This window comes from Salvelinus alpinus, chromosome 7 (genome assembly GCF_045679555.1).
Source record: "Salvelinus alpinus chromosome 7, SLU_Salpinus.1, whole genome shotgun sequence".
In the NCBI taxonomy this organism is placed as follows: domain Eukaryota; kingdom Metazoa; phylum Chordata; class Actinopteri; order Salmoniformes; family Salmonidae; genus Salvelinus; species Salvelinus alpinus.
The window spans coordinates 55,763,993-55,783,341 of NC_092092.1; the positions used below are offsets into that span (position 1 = coordinate 55,763,993).

At 41.9% G+C, this 19,349-nt stretch overlaps 1 long non-coding RNA gene across 2 annotated transcripts; it reads right to left on the reverse strand.

Moving 5' to 3' along the window:
- Positions 1-1,957: 1,957 nt before the first annotated feature.
- LOC139581237 (uncharacterized) lies at positions 1,958-5,546 on the reverse strand. 2 transcript variants are annotated; one of them, XR_011676171.1, is made up of 4 exons: positions 5,389-5,546; positions 5,033-5,144; positions 4,218-4,362; positions 1,958-3,900 (listed from the first exon to the last, which is right to left on the reverse strand). It is a non-coding gene; the product is annotated as an uncharacterized lncRNA (long non-coding RNA). The 2 variants fall into 2 exon arrangements; XR_011676170.1 differs by lacking the exon at positions 1,958-3,900 and having other exon boundaries at positions 4,087-4,362; positions 5,389-5,545.
- Between the last annotated feature and the right edge of the window lie 13,803 nt (positions 5,547-19,349).

Sequence of the window (19,349 nt, forward strand, 5' to 3'; positions counted from 1 at the left end):
GCATCACCAGGGGCAAACTACCTGCCCTCCAGGACACCTACACCACCCGATGTCACAGGAAGGCCATAAAGATCATCAAGGACAACAACCACCCAAGCCACTGCCTGTTCACCCCGCTATCATCCAGAAGGCGAGGTCAGTACAGGTGCATCAAAGCAGGGACCGAGAGACTGAAAAACAGCTTCTATCTCAAGGCCATCAGACTGTTAAACAGCCACCACTAACATTTAGCGGCCGCTGCCAACATACTGACTCAACTCCAGCCACTTTAAAAATGGGAATTGATGGAAATTATGTAAAAATGTACCACTAGCCACTTTAAGCAATGCCACTTAATACAATGTTTACATACCCTACATTACCCATCTCATATGTATATATACTGTACTCTATATCATCTACTGCATCTTGCCATCTTTATGCAATACATGTACCACTAGCCACTTTAAACTATGCCACTTTATGTTTACATACCCTACAGTACTCATCTCATATGTATATACCGTACTCTATACCATCTACTGCATCTGCCATGCCGTTCTGTACCACCACTCATCCATATATCTTTATGTACATATTCTTTATCCCTTACACTTGTGTGTGTGTGTAAGGTAGTAGTGTGGAATTGTTAGGTTAGATTACTGTTGGTTATTACTGCATTGTCGGAACTAGAAGCACAAGCATTTCGCTACACTCGCATTAACATCTGCTAACCATGTGTATGTGACTAATAAAATTTGATTTGATTTGATTTGATTTGATTTGCTTGGGTTCCTAACTTGAGACCTCTAATTTGAAGTGACTCAATTAGTTTAATTCTAGAACTCTGATTGCTAGAATCAGCTCTTTCTATCAAATCTATTGTGAATTGCAGAACGGTTCACTTTAGGCATGTGTTCATTATAGTCTCTGAGGCTAATTATGTCATTAAGTCAGAACCGTCCAGAGTAGTGATGCTAGTCGAGCGGGTGGGTGCGGCTAGCAATCGGTTGAAGAGCATGCATTTTGTTTTACTAGCATTTAACCCTTTCACACGTACCATCACACGGGTGTGATCGTTCTACAGTGGTCCCTGAAGCGTACGATCACACCCGTGTGATTAGAACACTCATTTAGAACGCTCGTTTAGAACGGCCAGTTTCGAATGACGCAACAATCAGCGTTTGAGCTGGCCACACTTTTTTCAGAAACTATTTACACAAACACAGTCCTTAGAAAGTTATGTCCAGAATGTGAGCAGTTTATTTTTTGGATTCAATGTTCAGATATTCACAGAAGTATATATAGCATAACACAATCATCCTAACCGGGAAAATGTAGGCTACAATAGTCCTAGCGCTAACTGAGGAAAGATTGACCCAACACAAGCAGTCATATTTTCTAACTCTAGGCTGACATAAACTACAATATGAATTAGCTAATAGCAATTACTATGTATAATTAATCACATCACGGGTGAGCTCACCATTGATCGAAATAATTAGGTAAAACACTTTGTAGAAATCGAAAGTAATCCGATGATTAGTTTCAGCGCGCAGCCATGCATTTTTCCTCACAGAAACCGAAGATAATAAGAGAAGACGAGATGAGTTTGGTCTGTTTATAGTATGCATGTTGAAGGGGTGTGTCATCTACCGTCGTTCACATCCCACCATTCATTTCCGGAAGTCCTCAAAGAATTTGTGAACTCTTACTCACCTCATTTTGTTATAACATCTTTGGTCAAACAGACGATTACGTGAAACCCAGAATGCATTGTATGTCAACAAACATGGCTATACAGCTGGAATTAGCTTAGCTCATCATATAATCAGTACAACCTTCAAAAAAAAATATTTTACACACATAATATGTGCCCATTACAATCTGTGCAAGAATCGGAATGCATGATTTGTCACCTAGAATTGAAAACATGTGAATAAAACCGTAAATACACAAATAATTGCCACACGAAACATTTTCTGATAGTGATTTATTGATACAAGTGGCGCGTGCCGGTAGTCAAACACGTACCCTCTCACTCTGAGCCATTCCTCTGAGCCATTCAGTGTTGTTGTTTATGTATGTAGCTAGTGAGCTAAGCTGTAGCATTAGCAATGTCTTTCAAAAGGAGACAACTCACAAATGTGGAAATTCTGGAGATTTTTTAAAATTCTGACAATGAGTCTGAGTATGAAAGTCAGGAATCAGATTCTGACAGTGACAGTGAAGAGCTGCCCCCCAACCTTGTAGCCATTGAGAACCCTGAATCTGAATTTCCCTTGTCCACTGACAAAGTACCAGTTCCCTTTGAAGATGCTGGTGGTGATGGAGGCAGACCGACAGTGGATGAAGTACAGGAGTTCTGTGGTAGCTGGAAGGCCACCAGTAATTTCACCCCTCCTGGCCCTGCTGTTTGCTTTGACGAGTCCCAGTCTGGAGTGCAACGCCCCTTGCCATTTCCAACTGAGGCAGAGTGCTTCAAGTTGTTTCTGACAGAGGAGCTGGTGGGAGACATAGTAGAGGAGACCAATCGCTATGCCTTGGAGCTACAGGAGAAGAGAGAGCCAGCAGTGAGGGGGAAACTCGCTAAATGTGTGACAACCACAATTAGTGAAATGTATACCTTCCTGGTGACAGTCCTCCTCATGGGGATAGTAAAGAAGAACTCCCTAAGAGAATACTGGAGCACAGATCCTATGTTTGCAACTCCCTTCTTTGCCACCCTCTTTTCCCAAGACCGCTTCCTAGTTCTGCTGCGATGCCTGCATTTCGTCAACAATGCTACTGCCATCTTAAGTGACCCGTTATACAAAATAAGAAATGTTCTAACCAGCCTGACATCAGCATTTGGTCGGGTCTTTGTGCCATACAAGGACCTATGCATTGATGAGTCCCTGATGTTATGGAAAGGTAGGCTGGCGTTCCGTCAATATATTCCCTCCAAAAGGCACAGGTTTGGAGTCAAGTTCTTTGTCATGTGCGACGTGAAGACAGGATTTGTCCAGGATATTATAGTTTACACAGGGTCCACCACTGACATCAAACATTATGAGGGGCTTGGGGTGTCCGGGTCCGTAGTGATGACCACGCTGGCTCCTCATCTCGGCAAGGGACACACTTTGTACGTGGACAATTGGTACAGCAGTTCCACACTCTTCCAGCATCTGCTCTCCAACAGCACAGGGGCCTGTGGCACAGTCAGGTCGAACAGGAAGGGGATGCCAGGATTCGGATGCAGGAAGATGCAGAGAGGGGAGGTGGAGTTCCAGGAAAATGGTCAACAGCTGGCAGTAAAGTGGCATGACAAAAGAGATGTCCATGTCCTCTCCACTGTCCATACAGCAACCATGTCGGCCACAGGGAAGGTGGATCACCTGACTGGAGAGAGAAAGATCAAACCAGATTGTGTGCTCGACTATAACCTCAAAATGGGGGCAGTGGATAAGGCGGACATGATAAACAGCTTTGTGGAATGCACTCGGAAAACAACCAAGTGGTATAAGAAGATATTTTTCCATCTGATCGACACTGCTGCCCTCAATGGCAGCATACTTCACCGCCAACTAACAGGTGAGATGATTACTGAACAAGCTATTTTTGTAATTGGATGTACAGTTCACATACAAATCCATTATGCAATTATAGTGACAATATCTCACCCACCTACCCACTGCCTCATCATCCTCTAACTTTCTTCATCCTCCCCACTCCCTCTTAGGTAAAGTAATTACCTACCAAAAATACAGAGAGAACCTAATGAGAGAGCTTCTGGAGGAGCACCACACCCCTCGGCGCCCATCCACTGGGGGTCGTCCTGCTGTAAACAATCCCCTACGCCTTACTGCACGGCATTTTCCCTGCAAAGTCCCTCAAACTGCTGCTCAAGGTAGTCGCACAAGGAGGCACTGCAAAGTCTGCCTGTCTGGCACCAGGAGAAGTAAGCAGAGGAAGATGACAAAATACATGTGTTTAGCTTGTGATACACCTCTATGTATTTCACCATGCTTTGAGGAGTATCACATGCTCAAGCATTATTGAGCACATCTGCAGCAATAAGTGACTGACTGCCATGATACTATGCCTTCAGAGGTGGGGGGGGGGGGGGGGGGGTGCAGTTGTTGTTCAGTCACTGCATGAATATTAAATATGGGTTATGCATTTTCAGTTTTTTGTCCTCTAGTATAACAAGTTGTTGAACCAACTACCAATACTGCAATAAAATAGACGACTATTACATATTGGCATATGTGTTTTCTTGCTGTCTTTTCATCCAGTAAGACTGTTAAGGAGTGTACGTTAGCATACAAAAGCTGTCCTCATTCTTCTGCTCCAAAGATGTCCAGCTCCAGTTATGATATTGTCAAATAATGTTTGTGGTTTCTGAAAGTACAGAAGAAAGAGGAATTATTAATTAGAATACAATATAAGGATATAGCAATAAAACAATACTACAAAGAAGTAACATAATAAACACTGCTATAAAAAATAGTTTATTGCATTAAGAAACTAACTTTTGAGCTCCACAGGGGGGCAAGGCAGGGCAGAACAGAGCTATGCTGAATAGACCAAATAAACAAACCATGGTCATATTTTTTTATTTATTTAACTAGGCAAGTAATTTAAAAACAAATTATTATTTACAATGATGGCCTACACCGGCCAAACTCGGACAACGCTGGGCCAATCGTGCGCTGTCCTATGGGACTCCCAATCACAGCCAGTTGTGATACAGCCTGGATTTGAACCAGGGTGTCTGTAGTGACGCCACTAGCACTGAGATGCAGTGCCATAGACCGCTGCGCCACTCGGGAGTCATAAGGTCAGGGTAGCTTCAAAATACAACACAAGCTAATAGTTCTCTGACGCAACTAGCACTGTTTTACAGAGCTAATAGAATAATGTAGCTACATAAGCACGATTGACTATAACACCATAAAGGTTATAAAATGAGTAACGTTACCTCACGTGTCCGCGGTTATAAGGAATATATTATGATCCATACATACAGTGAGCTACAGCAGAAACTATTATAACGTAATGAGGCACTTACTTTGATAGAAACGCAGCCTGGATTTGAACCAGGGAGTCTGTAGTGACGCCTGTAGCACTGATGTGCTGTGCCTTTGACCGCTGCGTCACTTGGGAGTCATAAGGCCATGTAGCTTCAAAATACAACACAAGATAGTACTTCTCTGACGCAATTAGCATTGTTTTACAGAGCTAATAGAATAATGTAGCTACATAAGCACGATTGACTATAACACCATAAAGGTTATAAAATGAGTAACGTTACCTCACGTGTCCGCGGTTATAAAGAATATACACAAATATATTATGCTCCATACATACAGTACGCTACAATAGAAACGACATACAGAAACTATTACAACGTAATAATGCACTTACTTTGATAGAAACGCACACATTTCCAAAGTTATTATTATTAACGAAAACAATGACTGCAATGAGGGCAACAGATAGAAAATGTGAACACGTGTGCAGATCATGTTCTGACGGGAGATGAGCAAATGTCTGCAGACGTGAACTGCACAAACAATTGGGAAGTGCTTGGGGGAATTTTGTCCGTGTCAGAAATGTCCCAAAAATGTAATTATCCGCAAAAGTAAAAATTACTATTTTTATGTGAATGAATGAGGAGGCAGAACACACCTAAATTCAAACTGTTTTTAGAAAATAAAAACTTGTTAGAAAATAATTTGAAATGGAAGTTGAAACAGCCTATAAATATAAACAGGCTGCGTGCTTTGGTTTGAGGGCAGCGCGGATAAAATGTACTGTTACGTATCAATCACATTCTGGAATGGAGAGAACATTCTAACATCACGTGCATAAAAAAACTCACGCTGGGGCGACCGTTAGAGATATTTGGAACTCACGCATGAAAGGGTTAAAATCAATTGGAGGCCACGGAAGGAGAGTTGTGTGGCATTGAAGCTCGTTTGGAGGTTTGTTAGCACAGTGTCCAAAGAAGGGCCAGATGTATACAGAATGGTGTTGTCTGCGTAGAGGTGGATCAGAGAATCACCAACAGGCGAGGCAGTCACTTGAGAAACCAAGGCTGTTGAGTCTGCCGATAAGAATACGGTGATTGACAGAGTCGAAAGCCTTGGCCAGGTCGATGAAGACGGCCGCACAGTACTGTCTCTTATCGATGGTGGTGATGACATCGTTTAGGACCTTGAGCGTGGCTGAGGTGCACCCATGACCAGCTCGGAAACCAGATTGCATAGTGGAGAAGGTACGGTGGGATTCAAAATGGTCGGTGATCTGTTTGTTAACTTGACTTTCGAAGATTTTAGAAAGGCAGGGCAGGATGGATATAGGTCTATAACAGTTTGGGTCTAGAGTGTCTCCCCCTTTGAAGAGTGTGATGACCACGGCAGCTTTCCAATATTTGGGGATCTCAAGATTTGTAGGGATCCAGATTTTGCAGCTCTTTCAGAACATCAGCTGTCTGGATTTGGGTGAAGGGGAAGCGGGGGGGGGGGGGCTTGGGCAAGTTGCTGCAGGGGGTGCAGAGCTGTTGGCCAGGGTAGGGGTAAGCCAGGTGGAAAGCATAGCCAGCTGTAGAAAAATGTTTATTGAAATGATCGATTATCGTAGATTTATCTGTGGTGACAATGTTTCCTAGCCTCAGTGCAGTGGGCAGCTGGGAGGAGGGGCTCTTATTCTCCATGGACTTTACAGTGTCTCCATGGACTTTACAGTGTCCTAAAACTTTTGGGAATTAGTGCTATAGGATGCAAATTTCTGTTTGAAAAAGCTAGCCTTAGCTTTCCTAACTGCCTGTGTATATTGGTTCCTGACTTCCCTGAAAAGTTGCATATCGCGGGGGCTATCCGATGCTAATTCAGGACGCCACAGGATGTTTTTGTGCTCGTCAAGGGCAGTCAAGTCTGGGGTAAACCAAGGGCTATTTCTGTTCCTGGTTCTACATTTTTTGAATGGGGCATGCTTATTTAACACGTGTATCTTTTATCAATGTTTATTATGAGTATTTCTGTAAATTGATGTGGCTCTCTGGAAAATCACCGGATGTTTTGGAGGCAAAACATTACTGAACATAACGCGCCAATGTAAACTAAGATTTTTGGATATAAATATGAACTTTATCGATCAAAACATACATGTATTGTGTAACATGAAGTCCTATGAGTGTCATCTGATGAAGATCATCAAAGGTTAGTGATTCATTTTATTTCTCTTTCTGATTTTTGTGACTCCTCTCTTTGGCTGGAAAAATGGCTGGGTTTTTCTGTGACTATGTGCAGACCTAACATAATTGTTTGGTGTGCTTTCGTCGTAAAGTCTTTTTGAAATCGGACACTGTGGTGGGATTAACAACAAATGTATCTTTAAAATGGTGTAACATACTTGTATGTCTGAGGAATTTTAATTTTGAGATTTCTGTTGTTTTGAATTTGGCGCCCTACACTTTCACTGGCTGTTGTCATATCGATCCCGGGATCTCAGCCGTAAAAAGTTAACCTGTAAACTCACCTTCCAGACTCACATTTACCATCTCCAATCCAAAAATAAATCTAAAATCGGCTTCCTATTTCGCAACAAAACATCCTTCTCTCATGCTGCCAAACATACCCTTGTAACACTGACTATACTGCTAAGCCTTGACCTCGGCGATGTCATTTACAAAATAGCCTCCAACACTCTACTCATCAAATTGGATGTAGTCTATCACAGTGCCATCCGGTTTGTCACTAAAGCCCCATATACTACCCACCACTGCGATCTGTATGCTCTCGTTGGCTGACCCTCGCTACATATTCATCGCCAAACCCACTGGCTCCAGGTCATCTATAAGTCTTTGCTAGGTAAAGCCCCGCCTTATCTCAGCTCACTGGTCACCATAGCAGCACCCACCCGTAGCACGTGCTCCAGCAGGTATATTTCACTGGTCACCCCCAAAGTCAATTCCTTATTTGGCCGCCTTTCCTTCCAGTTCTCTGCTGCCAATGACTGGAAAGAATTGCAGAAATCCCTGAAGCTGGAGACTCATATCTCCCTCTCTAACTTTAAGCACCAGCTGTCAGAGCAGCTCACAGATCACTGCACCTGTACACATCCCATCTGTAAATAGTCCATCCAACTACCTCATCCCCATACTGTTATTTATTTATTTTATTATTTTTCTCTCCTTTGCACCCCAGTATCTTTACTTGCACATTCATCTTCTGCACATCTTACACTCCAGTGTTTAATTGCTAAATTGTAATTATTTCGCCACTATGGCCTATTTATTGCCTTACCTCCCTTATCTTACCTCATTTGCACACACTGCATATAGACTTTTCCTATTGTGTTATTGAGTGTATGTTTGTTTATTTCATTTGTAACTCTGTGTTGTTGTTTGTGTCGCACTGCTTTGCTTTATCTTGGCCAGGTCGCAATTGTAATTGAGAACTTTTTCTCATCTGGCCTATCTGGTTAAATAATGGTGGGAAAAAAAATGAATTGCCTGTTCTTCTGTCCTAGTAAGCTTCTTCTGAATATGATTTGTTTTTCTCGTGTATACTGACATGACTTCTTGTTAGGATCTACTTCGTATCAAATGGTTTGTCTGTACATGAACAAACCAGTGCACACGGTAAAAAATGCTGCTGCTTTTTTATGGGACCTAACTATATAAAACTTTTTTAATTTAAACGTTTTCAAAGTTTTAAACATGGCGATCAGATCGTAAATGGAAGCAGCTGAAGTCTGAATCCCGTGAGGGTGAAACACAGTCAATAGACAGATTTGTTAGGGTTCGTTTGGCGAGTAATCTGGCTAGCCTAGCTATAATGTTACATTTAGCTGGCTATTTAACGTTACCTTGAACAGCAATAACAGAAACACTTAACCACTAAAATATATGGACTCTACGCAGAAATCTATGCAGTGGTGAGAAAAGCATGGAGTCGAGTTTATCAAAGAAAGAAGTGCCAATAGCATGGCTAATCTCATGATGGAGATACGGAGTCTAGGTACAAAAATGGAAAAAAAGATGGATGAAATGAAGCTGAGTATTGAAAAAGGAATGAATAGTAAAGTTGACAGCTTACGTGCATCTTTGGAGAAAGCCACTCAGGATATTCATACAGCTTTGCTGACTCAATTGGAGAATAATAACAAGCAGCTACAAGACCACATAGCTCTTGAAGTGTGACGTCTGGAGTCCTGTGTAGAATTCCTAGAATCTTGGAGAATAGGCGCTGCCAGAACAACAAAGTTCGACCCAGATGTGTCTATCATAGTGGCAGGACTGCCAGCTGATGAGAACGAGGACCTAATCTCCAAAGTGAACCAGTTGATATCGGTAGGCCTAGGCTGCGAAACAGAGGTGATTGCAGTTGAGAGGATGAGGGAAAGAGGTAAAGGTCCCGGGGTTGTGAAGGTGGAGTGTTGGTCCGTGGAGGAGAAAGTGGCTCTGTTAAGGAAAAAACAAAAGCTGCGAGACCATCCTGACTATAACAAAGTATTCCTTCGATCAGCCAAGTCCCACACCGATCGCCTTATAGAACTGAACATCAAGATGCTGCTGAGAGAAATACCAGGAGGAAAGGACGATTTTGTCACGGGAAGCAGACGGGTCATGAAACGAGATCAACCAGAAGGACAACAGCAGACGGGTAATGAAACGAGATCAACCAGAAGGACAACGCGGACAAGGACATGGGGTGGACAGACCTACTACATACTGAGGGGCTTCCCATCCCCTTCAAGATTCGATTTCAATAGCGCATTGGAATGTTAACAGATGGAATACATTTAACAATAAATTACGAATAATACTAAAATCCTTAAACCCAGACATTATCTCAATAAATGAAACTAATTTGCGTCGGCAAAAAACTATTGATATTGAAGGGTATGTATGGTATGGACACAACAGAAAACCAATGTGAAAGCCCCCAGGGGCTCTGAAGGAGTGGGAATATGTGTAAAGTCTGATATGATGAAAGCATATCAAATTGAAAGGATCGAAAAAGCCATAGAGGGAATTATTGGTTTGTGCTTTGAACATAGGGAGTCAGATTATTGTTTTGTTGTGTTTTCATGCTATTTGCCACCTGAACAATCCACATGGGGTAGAGATGCATCCTCCATCTATAGTCATTTGTTAAGCCAAGTATACCTATATACAGAAGCAGATGCTATTTACATACGTGGGGATCTTAACAGTGGAATTGGGAGGTTAGATGACTATATAAATGATATTAATGATATTCCATCGCGTGTTGCTTTGGATAACTTTGTTCATCATGGGGAAACCCTATTAGAATTCCTTCGGGACTCTGAAATGTGTATCATTAATGGAAGGATATGCCCCTTCAGCGATAACTTTACATCAATATCTGGCAAAGGAAGAGCTGTGGTGGACTACATAGTTACCCTTCACGACTGTCTCAAAAATTGTTTGGAATTGAAGGTGTTATCTCCTACACAGATGTTTGAAGAATGCAGATGTTTTGACTTAATTGGAGAAAAAAGTAGACTTCCTGATCATTCTCTGTTATTTACAATGTTTTCTGTTGGCCACAAACTTTCTCAACCAGGTATTGCGTGCATCACACGGGGCAAAAGGCCGCATAGGCCTAAATGTAAGAAAATAAATGTGCCAAATGTCTTTCTGTGTTCTGAAATGGCATGTAGAGCTCTGATGGAAGTCATCAAAACTCTGGAAAGATGCCAAGAAACAACATTTGATATTAGACGTGTGGTATGAAACATTTTGTGATATTATATATTCTGAAATGGGAAGAAATGGGAATAAAGAATACACCCCCAAGTCCAGGAAAGTTTACAAGCTGAACGAACCTTATTGGAATGATGAGTTAATTTTACTGCCTCAGAAACCCGGATCCGGGAGCACCCCCCACCCCCCACCCCCCCCCCACTGACTAGCATAGCTAGCATAGCGTCACAAGTAAATTGTAGCATCTAAATATCATTAAATCACAAGTCCAAGACACCAGATGAAAGATACACTTCTTGTGAATCTAGCCACCATTTCTGATTTTTAAAATGTTTTACAGGGAAGACACAATATGTAAATCTATTAGCTAACCACGTTAGCAAAAGACACCATTTTTTTTACTCCACTATTTTTCCACTCCATCACTAGCTATCACCAATTCGACCAAATAAAGAAATAAATAGCCATTAACCAAGAAAAAACCTCATCAGATGACAGTCTGATAACATATTTATTGTATAGCATAGGTTTTGTTAGAAAAATGTGCATATTTCAGGTATAAATCATAGTTTGCCATTGCAGCCACCATCACAAATCTCCCCAAAGCGACTAGAATTACTACAGAGAGCAACGTGTATTACCAATTTACTCATCATAAAACATTTCATAAAAATAGACAAAGCATAGCAATGGAAAGACACAGATCTTGTGAATTCAGACAATATTTCAGATTTTCTAAGCGTTTTACAGCGAAAACACAATAAATCGTTATATTAGCATACCACATGTGCAAACGTTACCCCAGCATGAATTCAAGGCAACGGGAGCGATAACGTTATCATCACCAAAATATATTAATTTTTTCACTAACCTTCTCAGAATTCTTCCGATGACACTCCTGTAACATCATATTACAACATACATATAGAGTTTGTTCGAAAATGTGCATATTTAGCCACAAAAAAACATGGTTATACAATGAGAATAGTAGCAAAACTGGCCTGAAAATGTCGGGCGCCATCTTTGAGAGTGATCTAGTCTAATCGATAACTAATCATAAACTTGACTAAAAAATACAGGGTTGACAGGAATCGAAAGACAAATTAGTTCTTAATGCAATCGCTGAATTACATTTCTAAAATTATCCTTACTGTGCAATACCGGGTCCGCCAAAGCGAAGCTACACAAAACAAAATGGCGATATATGCGTTTAACTTTTTTCAACAGAACAGCGATTTATCATCATAAATAGTTCTTACTATGAGCTGTTCTTCCATCAGAATCTTGGGCAATGTATCCTTTCTCAGGTCTAATCGTCTTTTGGTCGAAAGATGTCCTCTTGTCCCGTCGAAATGGCCACTAACGTTCGGTATGTACAGGAAAAGTGCCCAGCTCATGGAAGGACGTCACAAATAAATGCCTCAAAATCGCACTAAACGGATATAAATTGCTATAAAACGGTTTAAATTAACTACCTTATGATGTTTTTAACACCTATAACGGGTAAAAACATGACCGGCGATATATTACTGGCTAAACCAAGGCTTGGAAAGAGCCCAGTCCGACGTCCATTGTGCGTCGAGCGCAGGGTTCGAAAGAAAGCTCCTTCCGGTCTTTGGTGTTTTATACAGGCCCTGATTGCGCAATCGACTCCATTCAAATTGTCACCACTTACTGACATCTAGAGGAAGGCGTAGGCAGTGTTTGTATCCTCATAGCATTCACAGGGACATTAAAACTGACCTGGGACCAGAGGCCAAGATTTCTGAAATCTCACTCCCTGTCAGGAAAAGTTCTGTAGAATGAGTTCTGTTCCACTCAGAGACATAATTCCAACGGTTATAGAAACTAGAGAGTGTTTTCTATCCAATAATAACAATAATATGCATATTGTACGAGCAAGAGTTGAGTACTAGGCAGTTTAATTTGGCAATGTCAAAAAAAAAAAAGTGCTAACAGCTCCCCCTATTTTAAGGGATCTATGGTCAGTGATGCGCAAGGCTGAGTACTTATTTATACATTGTAAAGATGGGAATACAAGAGAACATTTTAGGAAGGAATTTAAGAAAAACAGCATGTGTTTGAGAAAATACTTTGCTTATTTAAATGGAGATATCAGAGAGGGCAGATATTACACCTTGAGGAGTTGCAGACAAGAAATCCTCAACAGTTTTGGAGCCAAATAAACAAGTTAGGACCAAAACGACATAAGAAAATTCCAATGGAAGTCAGGGAAGAGCAGGGGGGCTGAACTCTGATATTACACAGGTACTTAAGGAGTGGGAGAAGGGGTTTGCTAGTTTGTTCTCAGGTAACAAAAATGTGGCATATTTTGAGGAATAATTTTAGAAAGACATATGTTCCCTAAGAACTGAACTGGAAAATACAATGTTAGAACCCTCTTATATATGTAACCCGTATTTAAATGAGGAGCTGTCTGTGGCAGAAGTTAAGAAGGTGATTGACGCTGCAAAAAATGGGAAAGTGTTTGGCATTGATGAGCTGCCTAATGAGGTTTTAAAATCCCCTAAATTAATTGACGTCCTAAATTATTTGCTCCAAATGTGTTTTGAGTACAGCATACTGCCATCCAATTGGTATAAGTCTATAGTGAATCCCATTCCCAAATCTTCAAAAAATGGCCCGAGAGTGCCACTGAACTATAGAGGCATAAGTTTATTAAGTACGGTTTAAAAATTATATTCATCCATCCTCAACAAAAGGCTAATTACATTTTTGGAGGACCAAAACATTCTGGTGGAAGAACAAAATATATCGTAAATCCAGAGCCTGGCGATTTACCAGAGCCCTCAATCTCACACAAATGATCAAGGAACCTACCAGGTTCCTACAACCCTACATCCATAACCATGGGCACCCTCTTAGATATCATTCTGACCAACTTGCCCTCTAAATACACCTCTGCTGTCTTCAACCAGGATCTCAGCGATCACTGTCTCATTGCCTGCGTCCCTAATGGGTCTGCTGTCAAACGACCACCCCTCATCACTGTAAAACACTCCCTAAAACACTTCAGCAAGCAGGCATTTCTAATCGACCTGGCCCGGGTATCCTGGAAGGATATTGACTGACCTCATCCCGTCAGTAGAGGATGCCTGGTTGGTCTTTAAAAGTGTGTTCCTCACCATCTTAAACATGGAACTTTAGATAAACTTCTCCTTAATGCAACCGCTGTGTCAGATTTTAAAAAAAACTTTACGGAAAGAGCACACCATGCTATAATCTGAGTACAGCGCTCAGAGCCCAAATAAGCCATAAAGATATCCGCCATGTTTTGGAGTCAACAGAAGTCAGAAATAGCATTATAAATATTCACTTACCTTTGATGATCTTCATCAGAATGCACTCCCAGGAATCCCAGTTCCACAATAAATGTTTGTTTTGTTCGATATAGTCCATAATTTATGTCCAAATACCTTCATTTTGTTCGCGCGTTCAGTCCAGTAATCCAAATTCATGATGCACAGGTCAGACGAAAAGTCAAACAATTCCCTTACAGTTCATAGAAACATGTCAAACGATGTATAGAATCAATCTTTAGGATGTTTTTAACATAAATCTTCAATAATGTTTCAACCGGAGAATTCCTTTGTCTTCAGAAATGCAATGGAAAGCACGTGAGCGGGCATGTTCAGCTCGTGCCAGACACCTGACTCAAAGACCTCTCCTTCCCTCATTCTTCACAGTAGAAGCATCAAACAAGGTTCTAATGACTGTTGACATCTAGTGGAAGCCTTAGGAAATGCAATATGACCAATATCCCACTGTATATTGGATAGGTAAACCTACAAACCTCAGATTTCTCACTTCCTGGTTGGATATTTTCGCAGGTTTTTGCCTGCCATATGAGTTCTGTTATACTCACAGACATCATTCAAACAGTTTTAGAAACTTCAGAGGGTTTTCTATCCAAATCTACTAATAATATGCATATCTTAGCCTCTGAGCCTGAGTAGCAGGCAGTTTACTCTGTGCACCTTTTCATCCAAGCTACTCAATACTGCCACCCAGCCATAAGAAGGTAACCAGACACCTAGGTATTTGTAGTTGTCCACATATTCTAAGTCAGAACCGTCCAGAGTAGTGATGCTGGATGGGCGGGCACGTGCAGGCAGCGATCGCTTGAAGAGCATGCATTTAGTTTTACTTGCATTTAAGAGCAGTTGGAGGCCACGGAAGGAGAGTTGTATCGCATTAAAGCTCGTTTGGAGGTTAGTTAACACAGTGTCCAAAGAAGGGCCAGAAGTATACAGAATGGTGTCATCTGCGTAGAGGTGGATCAGAGAATCACCAGCAGCAAGAGTGACATCATTGATGTATACAGAGAAAAGAGTCAGCCCGAGAATTGAACCCTGTGGCACCCCCATAGAGACTGCCAGAGGTCCGGACAACAGGCCCTCCGATTTGACACACTGAACTCTATCTGAGAAGTAGTTGGTGAACCAGGCGAGGCAGTCATTTGAGAAACCAAGGCTGTTGAGTCTGCCGATAAGAATGTGGTGATTGACAGAGTCAAAAGCCTTGGCCAGGTCGATGAAGACGGCTGCACAGTATTGTCTCTTATCGATGGCGGTTATGATATCATTTAGGACCTTGAGCGTGGCTGAGGTGCACCCATGACCAGCTCGGAAACCAGATTGTATAGCGGAGAAGGTACGGTGGGATTCGAAATGGTCGGTGATCTGTTTGTTAACTTGGCTTTCGAAGACCTTAGAAAGGCAGGGTAGGATATGGGTCTGTGGCAGTTTGGGTCTAGAGTGTCTCCCCCTTTGAAGAGGGGGATGACCACGGCAGTCTTTGGGGATCTCAGATGTTACGAAAGAGAGGTTGAACAGGCTAGTAATAGGGGTTGCAACAATTTAGGTTAATAATTTTAGAAAGAGAGGGTCCAGATTGTCTAGCCCAGCTGATTTGTACGGGTCCAAATTTTGCAGCTCTTTCAGAACATCGGCTATCTGGATTTGGGTGAAGGAGAAATGGGGGAGGCTTGGGCAAGTTGCTGTGGGGGGTACAGGGCTGTTGACCGGGGTAGGGGTAGCCAGGTGGAAAGCATGGCCTGCCGTAGAAAAATGATTATTGAAATTCGCAATTATCGTGGATTTATCGGTGGTGACAGTGTTTCCTAGCCTCAGTGCAGTGGGCAGCTGGGAGGAGGGGCTCTTATTCTCCATGGACTTTACAGTGTCCCAGAACTTTTTGGAGTTTGTGCTACAGGATTTAAATTTCTGTTTGAAAAAGCTAGCCTTTGCTTTCCTAACTGCCTGTGTATATTGGTTCCTAACTTCCCTGAAAAGTTGCATATCACGGCGGGGGCTATTCGATGCTAATGCAGTACGCCACAGGATGTTTTTTTGCTGGTCAAGGGCAGTCAGGTCTGAAGTGAACTAAGGGCTTTAACTGTTCCTGGTTCTACATTTTTTGAATGGGGCATGCTTATTTATGGTGAGGAAATGAGGTATGAGGTATGAGGTATGAGGTAAATATCCTTCCAGGATACCCGGGCCAGGTCGATTAGAAAGGCCTGCTCGCTGAAGTGTTTTAGGGAGCGTTTGACAGTGATGAGGGGTGGTCGTTTGACCACAGACCCATTACGGACACAGGCAATGAGGCAGTGATCGCTGAGATCCTGGTTGAAGACAGCAGAGGTGTATTTGGAGGGCAGTTTGGTTAGGATGATATCTATGAGGGTGCCCGTGTTTACGGATTTGGTGTTGTACCTGGTAGGTTCATTGATCATTTGTGTGAGATTGAGGTTATTAAGCTTAGATTGTAGGATGGCCGGGGTGTTAAGCATGTCCCAGTTTAGGTCACCTAACAGCACAAGCTCTGAAGATAGATGGGGGCAATCAATTCACACATGGTGTCCAGGGCACACCTGGGGGCAGAACGTGGTCTATAGCAAGCGGCAAAGGTGAGAGACTTGTTTCTGGAAAGGATTTTTAAAAGTAGAAGCTCAAATTTTTGGGGCACAGACCTGGATAGTAAGACAGAACTCTGCAGGCTATCTCTGCAGTAGATTGCAACTCCGCCCCCTTTTGCATTTCTATCTAGTTGGGAAATGTTATAGTTAGGGATGGAAATTCCTATCCTGGCCTTCCTAAGCCAGGATTCAGACACGGCTAGGACATCCGGGTTGGCAGAGTGTGCTAAAGCAGTGAATAAAACAAACTTAGGGAGGAGGCTTCTAATGTTAACATGCATGAATGAACTGATGAAAGATTCATCTTTGGTTATCAAACCTTCAGACAAGGGGGGTGCTGTGGCTGTTTTAGACTATGAAAAATATAAAGAAGAGATTCAGAGACAACTCAGTAATGAATGTTTCTATAGAAAACTGAGTGTTGATCCCACTGGGTGTTTATTCACTGTTCCAAAGGGATATATGCTCGAATCTGGAGCCCTATTAAACAACCTTATCTCAAAACTTGAATATGAAGACCTTTGCTGCACATGTGCCATACGTCCATGCCTGTATATTTTGGCGAAATTACACAAACCTAAAACACAACAAGGCAATTATCCAGGCAGACCAGTGGTGGCAGGAATAGGCTCAATGCTAGAGCCATTATCGAACTTTGTAGACTCTTTTATTACATCTCATGTGCAAGCATTGCCATCACATGTAAAAGACTCTATGGACTTCATAAACCAGATCTCACCAATAACGGGATTAACAGAAGACTGTATTTTGGTCACATTAGATGTCGAGAGTCTATTTACCAGCATTCCCCATACAGGCGGCTGGTAGCCCTAGCTCACTATTTGGGAGACAGAGATACTAACGAATTCCCACCAACAAACTTTATTCTAGAGCTGGCTGAATATGTTTTGAGGTGTAACTATTTCAGGTTTGATGATGAATACTACCTCCAAACGAACGGAACATCGATGGGCTCCACATTCGCTCCGAGCTATGCTAACCTTCATGTGGGTCTTTTTGAAGAACGTTTTGTTAATAATGAAAACTAAAATCCATGTTTAAATAAAGTCCTGAAGTGGTTTCGATATATTGACTACATTTTTGCATATGGGGAGGAACGGGAGAATAGCTGTCAGACTTTATGGCATTACTCAATGACATTTCTTTATTTTTTTTATTTCACCTTTATTTAACCAGGTAGGCAAGTTGAGAATAAGTTCTCATTTACAATTGCGACCTGGCCAAGACAAAGCAAAGCAGTTCGACACATACAACAACACAGAGTTACACATGGAGTAAAACAAACATACAGTCAATAATACAGTAGAAAAAAATAGGTACTGTATATACAATGTGAGCAAATGAGGTGAGATAAGGGAGGTAAAGGCCATGGTGGCGAAGTAAATACAATATAGCAAGTAAAACACTGGAATGGTAGATTTGCAGTGGAAGAATGTGCAAAATAAAGATAGAAATAATGGGGTGCAAAGGAGCAAAATAAATAAATAAATAAATACAGTAGGGGGAGAGGTAGTTGTTTGGGCGAAATTATAGATGGGCTATGTACAGGTGCAGTGATCAGTGAGCTGCTCTGACGGCTGGTGCTTAAAGCTAGTGAGGGAGATAAGTGTTTCCAGTTTCAGAGATTTTTGTAGTTCATTCCAGTCATTGGCAGCAGATAACTGGAAGGAGAGGCGGCCAAAGGAAGAATTGGGTGACCAGAGAGATATACCTGCTGGAGCACGTGCTACAGGTGGGTGCTGCTATGGTGACCAGTGAGCTGAGATAAGGGGGGACTTTACCTAGCAGGGTCTTGTAGATGACCTGGAGCCAGTGGGTTTGGCGAGGAGTATGAAGCGAGGGCCAGCCAACGAGAGTGTACAGGTCGCAGTGGTTGGTAGTATATGGGGCTTTGGTGACAAAACGGATGGCACTGTGATAGACTGCATCCAATTTATTGAGTAGGGTATTGGAGGCTATTTTGTAAATTACATCGCCGAAGTCGAGGATCGGTATTGACCCCAATCTCAAATTCACTATTGAATGTGACACTAAATGTGTTCATTACCTCGATATGTGGATTGAGAAATCAAATGGAACCCTGTTTACAACTCTGTATAGAAAAGAAACGGACAGAAATACTCTATTGTAGCTTCCACCCTGACATGCTGACCAAATCTGACACACTCACTTGATTTTTTTCACCCACATCAGAAGCGGTCAGGACACGCACGTTGAAATATCAAAACAAACTCTGAACCAATTATATTAATTTGGGGATAGATCGAAAAACATAAACATTTATGGCAATTTAGCTAGCTAGCTTGCTGCTGCTAGCTAATTTGTCCTGGGATTTAAACATTGGGTTGTTATTTTACCTGAAATGCACAAGGTCCTCTACTCTGACAATTAGTCCACAGATAAAACGGTAAATCGAATTTGTTTCTCGTCATCTCTCCTCCTTCCTACAAGCTTATTTTTCTTCTTTGGACTTCATATGGCGGTTGGCAACCAACTTCATGGTGCATTACTACAACCGACTGGAGTGTAGATGTCAGTTCATCTTTCAATCATATATGCTTCTAAAAACCGATTAGGAGATTTGAGAGGCAGGACTTGCAGCGCGTTAAGTGTCACAAATAGAGCCAACTTCTATTTTAGCGCCTGGCCACGCAGACCGTACGAGCAGTGTGGGTGCAATGATTGAAT